The 16,655-nt window shown below is 48.2% G+C and overlaps 2 pseudogenes; both read left to right on the forward strand.

Annotated features, from left to right (window-relative positions):
• Positions 1–6,692: 6,692 nt before the first annotated feature.
• Positions 6,693–7,452, forward strand: LOC136405885 (large ribosomal subunit protein uL22 pseudogene; annotated as a pseudogene).
• Positions 7,453–14,717: 7,265 nt separating this feature from the next.
• Positions 14,718–16,655, forward strand: LOC136406621 (proliferating cell nuclear antigen-like; annotated as a pseudogene).

A 16,655-nucleotide genomic window follows, 5' to 3' on the forward strand; every position in this document is an offset into this window, starting at 1 on the left:
GAAGTGGCAGCATTCATAGGATCCCCAGGGGATCCCTTCATCCTCCACCCTTGGGACTTTATACCTTAAATAGCAGAATCTTTACTAGTCATAACTTAGGGAGGAATAAAAACAGCAGGAGACACTTGGAATAGAAGAAGAAAAAAAAACAGCAGGAGAAAGTCCTTGGCTGGGCACATACCACCAGTAGAAGTCACGATGGGCATGGTGGTAGTGGTGGGGGGAGTAAGCACATGTACAGTAGGAGCTAAGATGTTGACCATAAGTGGAAAAGCCTAGTCTGGGAAAAGGATCAGGTTGGATAAGGAACACAGAGCCCCTGAAGGTCTAGGAAATGGATTGGTTAGGCGAAAGATCCAACACCAGTTCACAAAAGATTGGGAAACTGATTGGTTAGTTTGAAGAGGCAGCTAGTTCTTCCCAAGCCTGAGATATTCTAATCAGCCTAACAAAGACAAAGTTCTCTTGCTCTCTCTGTCTCTCTTTCTCAATGGTAACATGTGCTTGCTCCATTCAGTCACACATTCTCTTTCCATAACAGCCAAGCAGGCCCAGTAGCTGCACAGTGGACAGCTGCATGGACTTCCAATGCAGTCTCCAAGCACTAGCCTGGATACAGTGCCAGCCAGAGCACAGCTGGGAACAGAAGCTAAGCTAGCTCTCTGGCGACCAAGACATGGACTGAACCCGTGCCACAAACGTCTGCATACTAGTGCTACTTCTGGGCCTGATGAAGACCAGACTGAACTTCTCTCAGAACAGGACGGACCTGAACGCAGGACAGTCCTTTGATTTTGCTTTACAGTAAATCTTACTACTGCATCTTATCTTCCCATATGTGGGTCCCCGGAATGATTTCCTTGTGACTCCATGAAAGAACCCCATTTCCGCCAGTAATAGAACAATGACCTCTGCAGCATTTGTGTCTAGGAGAAAGCTGCCCCCAGCTCTTGCTCTAATGCCAGACATTTCAGGTCCTCCCTGTATGACCCTGGGGCATTTTGTGCTGTTGCCCCAGTGCTGGGGCTCAGAGGGAGTGAGTCTGAGTGGGTGTGGGGCGGGGGACCCTTTAAGAGGAGCTGCCTGGGACTCCAGCAGCCTTCGATCTCCCTCAGCCTCAATACCCGCTGGTTTCTACAGCCAGAAGTTACAGGGACTTCACTTCTTGGCTCTGGCACCCTGGGCTGGGGGTCCTGGTGTGGCACTGGGAACCCTTGCTCCTCAGGGAAGACTTCTGCAGCTGAGATATCCTTCCCAATTGTTATCTACCTCATGTGGGTGTGGGACCAGCCAGTTCTGCATCTCCACCCCACCTTGATGTGGCTTCTTCTTTAATTCCCTAGTTGCAGGACTTCAACTACATTTCAGACAGTTCTGAATGATGGTTGTCCTGTAGTTTAGTTGTGATTTTGATGTGGTTGTGGGAGGAGGCAAGTATGTTTACCTATACTTCCATCTTGACCGTAAGTCTTGGTTGATGTCTTAGGTTGAGTTCTTACAAGCAGAGCCTTAGACAGATTCTGAGGTAAGTGATCTATTGGGGAGAGGCTCTAGGGATAAACCAATAAGGAGGTAAGAGGATCAAGGTACAACAGGGGAAGAAACTAGGCAAAGATGTGGGTTCAGTTGAGATCTAGCCCAGCCGGACCTTAGGGAAAGCTCTGTGGTGTGAATGGTACCACCGGTACTGTCTTACCTTGACCCAGGAGCTAGTCATCAGCTGTGGGCACTCCTGGGAAGGAGGGGAAAGGCATGACCACCAAGCTGTTTACCAACCAATGCTTTAAGCAACTGGGGGCTGGTTCACTTGGAGATTTTCAAGGTGAGGAAGAGAAATCACATGAGCAGATTCTTTTTTTTTTTTTAATTTTTTATGTATTTTAGAGAAGAGAGACAGAGATAGAGAGAAAGGGGGAGGAGCAGGAAGCATCAACTCCCATATGTGCCTTGACCCGGGCAAGCCCAGGGTTTTGAACTGGCAACCTCAGCATCCCAGGTCAACGCTTTATCCACTGCGCCACCACACAGGCTCATGAGCAGATTCTTTTTTTTTTTTTAAGATTTTATTTATTCATTTTAGAGAGAGTAGAAAGAGAAAGGAGGGGGAGGAACAGGAGGCATCAACTCCCATATGTGCCTTGACCAGTCAAGCCCAGGGTTTCGAACCAGCGACCTCAGCATTCCAGGTCGACGCTTTATCCACTGTGCCACCACAGGTCAGGCCTCATGAGCAGATTCTTTTTTTTTTTTTTTTTTCCTTTTTTTTTGTATTTCCCCGAAGCTGGAAACGGGGAGAGACAGTCAGACAGACTCCCGCATGCGCCCGACCGGGATCCACCCGGCATGCCCACCAGGGGCGACGCTCTGCCCACCAGGGGGCGATGCTCTGCCCCTCCGGGGCGTCGCTCTGCCGCCTGGGGCAGAGGCCAAGGAGCCATCCCCAGTGCCCAGGCCATCTTTGCTCCAATGGAGCCCCGGCTGCGGGAGGGGAAGAGAGAGACAGAGAGGAAGGGGGGGGGCGGAGAAGCAAATGGGCGCCTCTCCCATGTGCCCTGGCTGGGAATTGAACCCGGGTCCCCCGCACGCCAGGCCGACGCTCCACCGCCGAGCCAACCGGCCAGGGCCTCATGAGCAGATTCTTAAGGGTGAAAAAGATTGAAGTCCATAGGCTCTGACAACTTCTCCATGGAATATTCACATTTTGATAGAGGACCTCTTTTGAAGCTAAAGGTGTGAATCATTTATTGCAAATTATGCAGTATTTGGGGGAGAAATAAAAAAATATATTATGCCTGACCAGGCGGTGGCGCAGTGGATAGAGCGTCGGACTGGATGCCAAGGACCCAGGTTCGAGACCCCGAGATCACCAGCTTGAGTGCAGGCTCATCTGGTTTGAGCAAAAGCTCACCAGCTTGGACCCAAGGTCGCAAGGGGTTATCAGTCTGCTGAAGGCCCGTGGTCAAGGCACATATGAGAAAGCAATCAATGAACAACTAAGGTGTCGCAATGCGCAACGAAAAACTAATGATCTCCGTTTCTGTCTGTCTGTCCCTGTCTGACTCTCTCTCTCTGTCTCTGTAAAAAAAAAAAATATATATATATTAAAATGTCTTCCCTCCAAATTATATATATTATATTAAAAATATATATATTAAAATGTCTTCCCTTCAAATTTGTTCATCTACCAAGTCCCTCCTCCATGTAGTAGTCAGCTACTGTCAGCTTCTTGTGACACTTCTTTGTTTTCTTTATCATATGTGAGCAAATATGAACATATGTGTTCTTGTTCTCTACTGTTTTTTTTTTTCTACTGTTTCTTTTTAATTAGCACATGGCATCATGCATATTGTTTGGAGCCTTGCATTTTTCTTTTAATAATATATCTAGTAATTCTTTCCATAATAATATAAAAGTGTTCTCATTCTTCTTTACAGCTGTCTGGTGTTGTGTTGAATGGATATGCTATAATTGAGGTTATCTGTCTTCTACTGATGGGTGTTTTAAGTTATTTCCAATGTTTTGCTCCTATGAAGAATGCTACAGTGAGTAACTATATACATGTCTTTTCACATATATGCCAGCATATCTGTGGGGTCAATTCCCAGAAGTGCCATTGGGAGGGCTATGGGTGTGCCTACAACAGTGTTGATAGATTTGGCTCAATTTCCTGGCCCCACTTTGCAGACCCACTGGCCGCATGTGAGAGTGCCCCTCTCCGCTCCACTCTGCCAGCGTTGTACTTTCATGGTTTGGGATTTGGACCAATCTGATAGGGGAATTGTTTCTGAGGTAGTTTTATTATACTTTTATTTTGTGTGTGTCAGAGAGGCTGGCTGTCTTCCACTATGATCTAGGATCATTTGTAGTTCCCTGTTCTGAGATCTGCCTGAATGAACACGTGTCTACCGGGTTGTTGGTCTTTTATTTTTTTCTGCCCGACGTCTAGGAGTTTTTTTATTTATTTGATTAAATGTATTAGGAAGTTTAGCTCTTTTTGATGAAAGTTACCAGTTTTTCTCCCAGAATATCACTTATCTTTCAATTTTGCTCATGTTGGTTTTCCTTGGCCAAACAGAAGTCTTGTAAATTTTTTGAAGTTTGGGTTGATTCATCATTCTCCTTTATGGCTGCAGGAGATTAAGCTGCGGTCAGAAAGGCCACCCACTCCAACGTTATATCAGAATTCTGTCATGCCTTCTTTCTAGGGCTTTCACCGTTTCATTTTACCATGTATAAATCTTTGATCCATTTGGACTGCTTCCTGGTTTATAGTGGGAGGTATGGGTCCAGCTTTGTCATTTTCCAGATGGCTACCAAGAGAGAGATTTTAACAGGGAGCTGGTCCAAAACACACCAGAGAATGCTTTCTTCAGGAAAAGTTCGTGTACCTCAGCAGGTGTTGCGAATTATAGTAAGGAGCGGTTTTCTTTAATTAGCAAAGGTTTATTTGTCCAATGAAAATTCGCTGAGTGCTTACTGTGTGCCAAGTACTTTTCCAGATAACAAGACTAGGAAAAAGTAGACACCAGTCCCTCTTGCTCTCTTGGGAGAGAGACAAACAAGAAATAAGCAAGTCAATATATGCTGTGTTAGCTGTGACAGAAAAATCACATTGGTGCTCTAGTTCTATGACTGTAACAAGTTGTACCAACACTTACGGGTTTTGTGAGTCAGGCATTTGCACAGCACAGAGGCATAGGGGATGGCTTTCCTCTGCTCTGTGATGTCCAGGCCTCAGCTAGAAGAATTGAAGGCTGTAGCCTTCTATCTGAAGGTTCATTCATTCGTGCATTTGGTGGTTGATGCTGGCTGTTGGCTGAATCTAGATTCTTCCCCCCATGTGGCTCCCCTTATGGTGTCTCTGTGCAGGCTGTTTGGACTTCCTCTGCTGTGATGGGTTCCAAGACCAACAGAGACTATGTCACCTGTGAAAAGCCTGCCTCCTGCAGCATCATTCCTGCCACATTGTATCTGTTCAAGGTGAATTCCTGAGGTTGATCCATCCTGGAGGGGAGGGGACCAAGACTCTCTTTTGATGAGAAGCATGGTTGTCAGAGCTGTGGGAATGGACAACCCGCTCTGGCCATTTTTAGGAAATAGAATCTTTCACATAAGGCAAGAGGGGGCTGGGAAGGATAGCTATGTGAAGTCAGTGGAGACTGTTAGCATTTATATAAGGGTCAGGGATGTTTGGCCTGGGGGAAGTGAGGGAATAAGCCTTCTGGTTATCTGGGGAAGTCTCAGACAGAAGGAATAGCAAAGGCAAAGGCCAGGAAGCAAGGGCGTATTCGACTGGTTGGAAGAGCAGGAGGACCAGCATAGCTTTAGCAGAGTGGAAGAGAAGGAGAGGGTGTAAATGAGGTCAGAGGTCATGGGCAGCTGGTCGCTTGGTCGCTAGTGCAGGCTATTGTACAGACGTGGGGTTTCTTCTGAATGCATTGGGAAACCATTGAGAGTTTTAAGCAGGGCAGTAACATGATCTCACTTATGTGGGGTTTTTTTTGTTGTTTTTTTTTTTTGTATTTTTCTGAAGCTGGAAACGGGGAGAGACAGTCAGACAGACTCCTGCATGCGCCCGACCGGGATCCACCCGGCACGCCCACCAGGGGCGACGCTCTGCCCACCAGGGGGCGATGCTCTGGCCCTCCGGGGCGTCGCTTTGCCGTGACCAGAGCCACTCTAGCACCTGGGGCAGAGGCCAAGGAGCCATCCCCAGCGCCTGGGCCATCTTTGCTCCAATGGAGCCTTGGCTGCGGGAGGGGAAGAGAGAGACAGAGAGGAAGGAGGGGTAGGGGGTGGAGAAGCAGATGGGCGCTTCTCCTATGTGCCCTGGCCGGGAATCGAACCCGGGTCCCCCGCACGCCAGGCCGACGCTCTACCGCTGAGCCAACCGGCCAGGGCCATCACTTATGTTTTAATGGGTTTATTGCAGCTGTTCTGAGAACAGATTTGGAGCTGAGAGGCCCAGGTGGAAGTGGAAAGATGAGTTAGGAGGTCACTGTGAAAATAAAGGCAGGACACCGTGCATGCTTGGGCGAGGGGACGGTGAAAGAGGTGGTGAGAACCGCCAGATGCTGGATATGTTTTTAAAAACCGCTAACCGGCTTTGTTGATGAACTGGCTGTGGGTTTGTGGACAGAGCATACATCCTTGTTTGTCTGGGACAGTTCCAGTTTATGGAATGAATGACGTGGTCACCCTGGTTATGAGTGGGGGGAGTTGAGAATGGCTCCAAAGCTTTTGGCCAGAGCTACTGGCAGAATGGCAAGGTCTGAGGGGCTGGGTCGGGGGAAGGGTGGGGTCTTTTCACAGTTGTTGAACAGACTTCCAAGTGTCTGGAGAGCACAAGGACAGCTGAGTAGGAGGTGGGCACTCTGGGACAGGGTGTGAGGTGGAGCTAGGCAGCCCAGCACTTGCTGGACCGCAGGAAGCAGGATGCCCCGAGGCTGGAGGCGATCACTGCTGCGATGAGAAGAGCCTGGCACAGATGAGAAGAGCCTGGCACAGATGAGAAGAGCCTGGCACAGCGGGGTAGCGCTGGACTGGAGCGGAACAGAACGACCCTGAAGAACAGGAGGAGCGCCATAGGAAAGGAGGCGGGGGGCGGGGGGAGCCCTGGGGGCTAGTCTCCTTTGAGAGGTGTTTCCTCTCACCCACTTGGTGCCTGCTCTTTGCTTTAAATGAAAATCTTAGGTTCTCATGAATTCTCCCAGGAGCCTCTGCTCTTCCTCTTCCCAAAAACGGGCCTAGGTGACCTCTCAAAATGGTTCGCTACTCACTTGACCCAGAAAACCCCACAAAATCATGCAAGTCAAGAGGCTCAAACCTTCAAGTTCACTTTAAGAACACGCGTGAAACTGCCCAGGCCATCAAGGGTATGCATATTCGATAAGCCACCAAGTACCTGAAGGATGTCACTTTACAGAAGCAGTGTGTGCCATTCCGTCGTTACAATGGTGTAGTTGGTAGATGTGCCCAGGCCAAACAGTGGGGCTGGACACAGGGTCGCTGGCCTAAAAAGAGTGCTGAATTTATGCTCCACATGCTTAAAAATGCAGAGAGTAATGCTGAACTTAAGGGGTTAGACGTAGATTCTCTGGTCATTGAGCACATCCAGGTGAACAAGGCCCCCAAAATGCGAAGGAGAACTTACAGAGCTCATGGGCGGATTAACCCTTACGTGAGCTCTCCCTGCCACATTGAGATGATCCTCACTGAAAAGGAGCAGATTGTTCCTAAACCAGAAGAGGAAGTTGCACAGAAGAAAAAGATATCCCAGAAGAAACTGAAGAAACAAAAACTTATGGCCCGGGAGTAAATTTAACATAAATAGTAATAAAACTAAAAGCCAAGGATAACTTGCAGTGTGGCCTAGATGGGATAAGTTTGTGGTTCTATCCATGTAATTAGATGAACCAAAGGATTCAGTGTGTGTCTCTCTCCCTTCCTCTATCTAAAAAAAAACAATTAAAAAAAAAGAAAAAAAAAAAAAAAAAAGAAAAAGAAAATCTTAGATAAGGGTACTTCCTCATCTTAAAGAGGACAATAAACCTCACCTGCTATTAAAAGTGGCTTAATCATTGCCCTGGCCAGGTAGCTCAGTTAGTTAGAGCACCGTCCCCATACACAAAGGTTGTGGGTTCGATCTCCAATCAGGGCACATACAGGAACAGATTGATGTTTCTGTCTGTCTGTCTCTCTCCCTCCCTTCCTTTCTCTTCTAAAATCAATCAATAAAAAATGTTTAAAAAGTGACTTAGTTATCATTGTAAATATGGCCTGTGGTCACAGCGCTTTGTAGGCAGGGCTTCTCTAAGCCGCTGCGGCCCCAGGCCCGCTTGTCCCTGTGCCCTGCAGCCCAGGCTGTTCTGTACCCTCAGTCTGCACTTTGAGTGTCCGTCACTTTCCTTCCTAGTTCAGCACAGCCACTCCTCTAATGCAGGGCGTTCCGGGCTGCAGCTGTTCCGTAACCAGCTTGTTGAGCATACTAGAACTACAGGTGAAGTGAGGGCTGTCCTGTGACCATACTCACTTTTTATTTTTTTACAGAGACAGATAGAGAGTCAGAGAGAGGGATAGACAGGGACAGACAGGAACAGAGAGAGATGAGAAGCATCAATCATTAGTTTTTCGTTGTGACACCTTAGTTGTTCATTGACTGCTTTCTCATACGTGCCTTGACCGTGGGGCTACAGCAGACTGAGTAACCCCTTGCTCGAGCCAACGACCTTGGGTCCAAGCTGGTGAGCTTTGCTCAAACCAGATGAGCCCGCGCTCAAGCTGGCAACTTCTGGGTCTCGAACTGGGTCCTCTGCATCCCAGTCCAACACTGTGTCCACTGCGCCACCGCCTGGTCAGGCCATACTCACTATTTAAGGTGCTTCGAAGGCCTCCTTTCTTCTTCATTGTCCCTTGCATAATTGCTTACTGGAATATAATTTTGGATAAGAGGAATAGAACTACAATGGTTATTTTGTTGCCAAATTAATCAGTCATTCAGTATTTACTAGGCACACCTTCCCCATGTGTCCCAAACATTATGTTAGACCCAGCAGGGATTCTAGAAACTGACTGATGAATTCATTTATACAACAAATATTAGTTGTGGGCCTACAGACAAAACAGACAAAGATCCCTGCCACAGTTCTGGCTGGGTAGCTCAACTGTTGGAGCATCGTCCTGATGTACCATGGTTGCAGGTTCGATCCCCAAACAAGGCACATAATGGAATCAACCAATGAGTGCATAAATAAGTGGAACAACAAATCGATGATTTTCTCTCTCTTGCAATCAATACATTTAAAAAAATTAACGGAAAAAAGATCCCTGCGATTTTTGAGTTTGCCTGGTAGAGGGAGAAGGTAGACGATAAGGAAAGGGAGTAGAATTTGAGAATGGAGGTGACACCAAAAGCTGTGGGAAGTCATCCAGCAGAGGAGGTGCATAGGGAGCTCGGGGGAGAGGAAACTGCAGCTGCAGCAGGGTGATCGTGGGGGCCTTCATGAGAAGATGAGGGGGAGCCTCCACCTGCGAGCTCTGGATCCAGCAGCGTCCAGGGCAGGGGCTATTGTGGATCCCGGCACCTCCGGGGCTTCCCTTCACACTTATGAATAACTCCCGAACCCCTTCCACGGCCGGCAGTACTGAGCGGGTCTGGCCCCACTGCCTCCGGACCTCATCACTCACTTCTCAGGTCCAGCCACAGTGGATACTGCTGACCTCACACATCTGAGGAACATTTCTGTCTCAGGGCCTTTGCACACTCTCTTATTTTTGCATGCCTTACTCCTTCACTTTATTCTGGTCTCTGCTCAAATATCACAACCATTCAGGCTTTTTTGGGAGCTGTCTCCCAGTGAACCCTGCCTCCCAGTGCTCACCTGCTGTGCTGTGTCTGTGTTGGTCTTGTGGCTCACCTTAACGAACAGAACGTGTCAAAAGCGATGCTGGGCCAACTCCAAGCCTGAGCCCTGAGATGGCCTGCTGCTTCTGCTTCTGAATGTGGGGTGTGCTGAGCTAGCTGCCTTGTGTGCTCTGCTGGACAGGCCCGGTGAGAGGCCACATGGACTGGTCACCTGAGAGGGACAGGCCCTGAGAGTACAGAGCGAGGAGCCCTGCTGTCCTGACATCCCAGAGGAGGCCAGCCTTCTCGCCTCCCTGCCGAGACAGCAGACATGCGGGCGCATCACCTGGCCTTTCCAGCCCCATCCAGCTGCAGACCTGCAGCCCAGCGAAAATCCGGGAAGAGCAGTAGAACCACCTAGATGAGCCCAGTCAGCACACGGAATTTGAGAGATAATAAAACCGTTATTGTTTATAATCACCCCGGAGGAGGTTAATTAGTGTTTTTTTTTTTTATTTCATTTTACAGAGACATAGAGTGAGTCAGAGAGAGGGATAGATAGGGACAGACAGACAGGAATGGAGAGAGATAAGAAGCATCAATCATCAGTTTTTCCTTGCGACACCTTAGTTGTTCATTGATTGCTTTCTCATATGTGCCTTGACCACAGGCCTTCAGCAGACTGAGTAACCCCTTGCTTGAGCCAGCGACCTTGGGTCCAAGCTGGTGAGCTTTGCTCAAACCAGATGAGCCCGCGCTCAAGCTGGCGACCTCGGGGTGTTGAACCTGGGTCCTCCGCATCCCAGTCTGACACTCCATCCACTGCGCCACCGCCTAGTCATTGATTTTAGAGAAAGAGCAAGGAGGAGAGGAGAGAGAGAGAAAAAGAGAAACATCCATTTGCTGGCCCACCCATCCATGCATTCACAGGTGGATTCTTGTAAGTGCCCTGACCAGGCATCAAACCCACTGAACTATCAGCCAGTGCTAATGACAGTTTTGAAGTGTTTTGTCCTGCAGCAGTAGGTAATCAGAACACTTTTCCTGACCATCCCAACTCAGGCTGCAGCCTCTGGATATCTTGCCTTTCCGTTGTTTTATTTTTCTTCACAGCTCTTTAAACTTTCCTGACACCATACATTTGTTTACCGCCCGTCTCTCCCACTGGACTGTAGTCTCCACGAGGTGAGGAGTTTTATTTATTCTGCTCACTGCTTTAATCCTGGACTTTAGGACTGTGCCTGGATCCTAATAGACTCTCAGTAAGTACTTGTCCAGTCTGACCTGTGGTGGCGTAGTGGGTAAAGCATCAACCTGGAACAGTGAGGTCGCCAGTTCAAAACCTTGGGCTTGCCTGGTTGAGGCACATATGAGAGTTGATGCTTCCTCCTCCTCCCTCCTTCTCTCTCTGTCATTCTTCTCTCTAAAATGAATAAATAAAATCTTTAAAAAAAAACCCAGAAATTAAAAAAAAAAAAGTACTTGTCCAGTGAATGAATACATAAGTATCAACTCTTCTAAGATCAAAATAGCCTTGGTTTTAGAATGAACCTTTCCCTCTGAGAATAAACATCTAACCCCAAGCTCTCAGGGGCCCACATTGTTCTCTAAGAAACATCCTGCAACTGACCTTCGGCATCAAAATCCACACAGTTTTTGAGACTCAGAGACATGGACAAGAATGTGATGGTAACAGGGAGTGGGGTGGAAGGGTGGGGAGGGGGCGAGGAAGGAGAGGGATGGGGAGGGGAGGGGCACAAAGAAAACCAGATAGAAGGTGACAGAAGACAATTTGACTTTGAGTGAGGGGTATGCAGCATAATCAAAGGTCAAAATAATCTGGAGATGTTTTCTCGGAACATATGTACCCTGATTTATCAATGTCACTGCATTAAAATTAAGAAAAATAAAATTAAGAAAATCCACACATTTTTACTGAACTCCTGCTACATGGAAGACTGTTTGGAGAACTAACAGATAAACATTTAAAAACAACCAGCAACTTTAAACAAACCCAGTTCTGTGTTTGGAGAACTGCCTGTGTTCCCAGAGGGGGCAAGCAGCAGTAGGAGACGCCTGGCCAGCTGGGGGCGGAGTGGAGAGCATCGAGTACCGGGAGTTCAGCCGCCAGCTCCTGTGTTTCACTGGCCAAGGGATGTCCCCAAGGGAATTGGAGGATGCTGACCCAGCTGCTCATGACCCCCAGGCTTGCCCTGCACCCCTGCTTCCTAGTAATTCCCTTGGCCAGGCCTCCTGGGCTCCGGGAGTCCTGCTTTTTATGTCCAGGGGCAGATTTGTGTGAGCACCACCACAGTCCACACAGTTGCTATTTGGGTTCTCTCTTGTCATAATGGCCGGACGTTTTCTCAACCAGTTCCAAGCCCAGTGCACCATTTTAGTTGACGTGGGCGAGTGTTTCGTGGGGACAGCAGATGGGTGGGATGACAAATAGCAGGGTGGTGAGGACAGCTGAGAAGTGCTTTTTCCTGTGTTGGAGCTGTTGGCAATGCACATGCTCCAATATCGTCTAGACACACTGGGGAAGCAGTTGCATGTGCTAGGGCACAGTGGACAAACTGGTTTCTTTCCATTTTTATTTATTGATTTGAGAGAGAGACAGAAATATCAATCAGTTCCGTATGGGCCCTGACTAGGGATTGAACCAGCAACCTCTACGTATCGGGACAATGCTCTTTACCAACCCAGGTATCCGGCCAGGATTTGGACAAGCTGGTTTCTATTTCATTCTTTCCTGCTAAGCATCCTCATTCATACATCCAATTAACCATCTCACCAAGTGTGCCGGAGACAGTGGTTTATTACTGAGACTGTTGTGGGGAAGTGAAACGGAAGAGAAGAAAGCCAATACAGCGTAGGTTTTTTAAAATACAGGATATGTTAACGAGTGGTTACTGCTGGGCCTCAGCCATCCAGGAGCTCCGAGCAGCCATACAGAATGTGCCTCAGAGTTGTCCCACCTGGGGGTGGGGGGGAGAAAGCTGGGCTGTTCAGCCACCAACTCCTATGTTTCACTGGCCAAGGGTTGTCCCCAAGGGAATTAACTCCGTGGGACTTTGGCCTGCCCGGCAGCCAGACACCTTCAGGCAGTTCTCAGGGTTTTATAAGAAGCCACCTGTCTTAGCTTGGGATGCTGTCACTAAGTACCATCGACTAGATAGCTTGTAAACTGTAGAAAATTCTCACAGGCTGGAAGTCTGAGGTCAGAAAGCCAGCTGGTTCTAGTGAGGGCCTCTTCTGGGTGCAGACTGCCACTGACTTCTGGTTGTGTCCTCATACAGCGAAAAGAGCAAGGTAGCCCCGTGGCTTCTTTGTATAAGGGCACTAATCCCACTCCCAAGGGCTCCAACCTCTTCACCTAATCACCTCCCAATGCCATCACATTGGGATTGGGGCTTCAACCTATGAGTTTTGAGGGAAACAAACTTCACCGCATCATCATTTGGAGTAGCGAGTGCTGAGGGGACATGGGCAGGGTGAGACTGTTGCTGCATGAGCCGGCACGGCCTGGGTGTCTGCCACAAGTCAGGCCCTGGGCTAGCGCTGCGTGCAGAGGAAAATAAAACTGTTTCCTTGCTCGCTGTCTGGTGGGGGAGATGGATGTACAAGCAGGTGTAAACACGAACACAGAGGTTCGTGTCAGATGCTTTGGGAGGGAGATCATCACCGAAGAGACCAGGAAGCTCACAGAACAGGGTACCCGAGCTGACTCTTGAAAGCCAGATACAAGTTGAGGGTCACACATGTGCCATTAACAGGTCAGAGTCTCTGCATTCATGTAGTAACTGCCGTCTGTGATGTTGGACAGCTAGAATCCCTAACTACGAGAGTGACCCCCAGACATTCAGAAAGAAAGCTATACCAGAAGAGGGCTTGAGCCTCTTAGTCATCCCATGTGACATGAGAAAACCATCCTTAGCACACAGACTGTACAAAAATAGGCAGCAGGCCGGACTTGGCCCATGGGCTCAAGACTACTGCAATAGCTGTCCAGCTGGTCTTTGCCTCAACTCTTGGCCCTGTTTTCTGCTCTCCAAACAAGACCAATCTTTTTGAAGGGGGATGGGATGACTCTATTCCCCTGTTTATCCAGCCTTTCCAGCTTCCTCAGAATAGATCCAACATCCTTTCATGGCCTGTTGAGTTTGACATCACCTGGCTCCCCCCCCCCCCGCCCGCTGTCCCCTAGTCTGCAATTCCTTCCTTTTTCTCCCTGCTTCCTGACCACCCCTGCCTTCTTAGCGAACCCCCCCCCCCCCCTCCAGGCTGCAAACTCCTCTTCCTTCTCAGCTTTGAGAATACGGTTCCTGTGGCTCTTTACATTGGCAGCTTCTCATCTTTCAGGTTTCAGCTTACATGTCACTCTTCAGAGGTGCCTCTCTGACCACCTGATCCAACACTGCCCTCCGCTCACCGGCTCGGTGAGTCTGCTTCTCTGTGACGGCTCTCCGTCTGTAAAATTCTAACTCCTTTTTTCCCTGTCCATTGCCTGCCCCTCTAGACTGTAAGCTCCATGTCTGTGCTGATCCTCAGTGTCTTGCACAAGCTGGCGTAAAACAGAAACGCAGTTTATGTGGGATGAAGGGATGAATCAGCCTCTGACTCCCGGCCCTGTGCTTTCTGTGGCGCCCTGTCTGTCTCTGCCGCTGCACAAGTCCACGGTACAGCTCTCGGCGCCCCGTCTGTCTCTGCCGCTGCACAAGTCCACGGTACAGCTCTCGGCGCCCCGTCTGTCTCTGCCGCTGCACAAGTCCACGGTACAGCTCTCGGCCACCAGCTGACTCCTCTAGTTCTGCATCTACTTTCTTTTTTCTTTTTAAAAAATATTTCTATTGAATTTATTGGGATGACATTTGTTAATAAAATTATACAGGTTTTTGCCTGACCTGCGGTGGCACAGTGAATAAAGCATCAACTTAGAATAATGAGGTCGCTGGTTTAAAACTCTGGGCTTGCCTGACCAGGAGGTGGTGCAGTGGATAGACCGTCGAACTGGGATGCGGAGGACCCAGGTTCGAGATCCCAAGGTCGCCAGCTTGAGCGAGGGCTCATCTGGCTTGAGCAAAAAGCTCACCAGCTTGATCCCAAGGCCGCTGGCTCAAGCAAGGGGTTACTCGGTCTGCTGAAGGCCCGTGGTCAAGGCACATATGAGAAAGCAATCAATGAACAACTAAGGTGTCGCAACGAAAAACTGATGATTGATGCTTCTCATCTCTCTCTGGTCCTGTCTGTCTGTCCCTATCTATCCCTCTCTCTGACTCTCTGTCCCTGTAAAAAAATAAATAAATAAATAAATAAAAATAAAAAAATAAAACCCTGGGCTTGCCCAGTCAAGGCACAGATAATAAGCGAGTCAATGAAAGTTACTTCTAAAGTGAAGTAACTATGAGTTGATACTTCTGTTCCACTCCCGTCCCTCTCCTCTCTGTAAAATCAATCAATAAAATCATTAAAAATCATTTTATTGATTGATTTTAAAGAGAGAAGAGAGAAAGAAAGGTGGAGGGAGGAGCAGGAAGCATCAACTTGCAGTAGTTGCTTCTAGTATGTGCCTAGACCGGGCAAGCCCAGCATTTCGAACCGGCAACCTCAGCGTTCCAGGTCAGCACTTTATCTACTGTGCTACCACAGGTCAGGCGTAAATGAAAAAAAAAAAAAATTATACAGGTTTCAGGTGCACAGCTCTACAATACATCATCTGTATATTTGGAGGGTGTGTTTAGCACCCCAAGTCAAGTCTCCCTCCATCAATATCTATCTGTCTATCTATCTATCTATCTATCTATCTATCTATCCCCACTGTAACCTCCTCACATCACACCTACTTTCAAGTCACTGAGCTCAGGGAACCCCCAGCCTCTTAGCAAAGGGCTGCCCAGAACTAACCACTGGGCCTCTGTGGGCCAGTGTTACCCCAACTCTTTCTGTTGTTCTGGGGCAGGGCATCTTCTCTTTGTTGTTTGTCCTCTCATTTATTTTTCTTAAAGTTGTTGTGTCTTTTGTCTGCTTATTTCACTTTCTTGATTTTTAATTCAAGATGCACCCAGTTCTCAGCATCCCTAGACCCAGCGGTGCTGGCGGTGCTTAGGGACCTCATCAGCGAGGCCTGCGGGGACATAGTGAACCTGCAGAGCATGGTCTTGTCCCCTGTCTCTCAGGCGCAGCTTAACCTGCGTGCAGAGGGCTCCCACACGTACGGCTGCGACCACAACCTGGCCTTGGGTGTGAGCCTCACCAGCATGCCCAAAATACTAAACTGTGCTGACAACGAAGGCATCATTACCTAAGGGCTGGAGATAATGCAGACACCGTGGCACCAGTATTTGAAGCTCCAAATCAGGAAAAGTTTCAGACTATGAAATGAAATGAATGGATTTAGATGTTAACCAATTTGGAATTCCAGAATGTAAGGCCAGGAGCCGCCATCGTGGCCATTCACATGCAGGTTCCCATTGGATTCGGGCAGACGATAAAGAAATGGCAGAGTCAGAGGATGGGGGGCCATCCTATTTATTGGTGTCTCACCAAGACAGGCAAACCACAAAAGAAGACAAGGGAAAAGCAGAAAACCAGCTCTTCCCATGAAGGGCCAGGGATCAGGGAAGCCCCTGCAATTGTGATAGCAGGAACTGTGTGTCCAAGCTCCTGGTCTGTCCCACTTTATAGTGTAGAAAACCAAAATCCCTTAATCCAATATACAAACAAGGAAGTCCCCGATACAAAGTCACTTATCCAAGGCATAATTGGATTCCTCATGAGAGTGCACCACCCAGATCATACAATCAGCCAAGGGTGTGGGGAAAAGCTTAGTCCCAAAACCAAACCTCAGGCTACAACGACCTGGCCTGCTTATAGCCTGTCCCCCACACCCAATATAAGTCACAAGCGAGCAAACATATATATCATATTTACAAACTTATTTGACCAACACAGAACAAGAGTATAGCTGTGTAGTAATGATGCCTTCTGGTGAATTTGCACGTATATGCCGAGATCTCAGTCATATTGGAGATGCTGTTGTAATTTCCTGTGCAAAAGACGGAATGAAATTTTCTGCAAGAACTTGCAAATGGAAATAATAAGCTGTCACAAACAAGTCATGTCGGTAAAGAAGAGGAAGCTGTTACCATAGAGATGAATGAGCCATTTCAGCTAACTTCTGCACTGAGGTTCCTGAACTTCTTTACAAAAGCTACTCCACTCTCTCCTACGGTAACAGTATGTCTGTAGATGTGTCCTCGCTGTGGAGTATAACATTGCTGATATGGGACACTTAAAATACTATCTGGCCTGA

Source organism: Saccopteryx leptura, chromosome 5, assembly GCF_036850995.1.
Source record: "Saccopteryx leptura isolate mSacLep1 chromosome 5, mSacLep1_pri_phased_curated, whole genome shotgun sequence".
NCBI classification, from domain to species: Eukaryota; Metazoa; Chordata; class Mammalia; order Chiroptera; family Emballonuridae; genus Saccopteryx; species Saccopteryx leptura.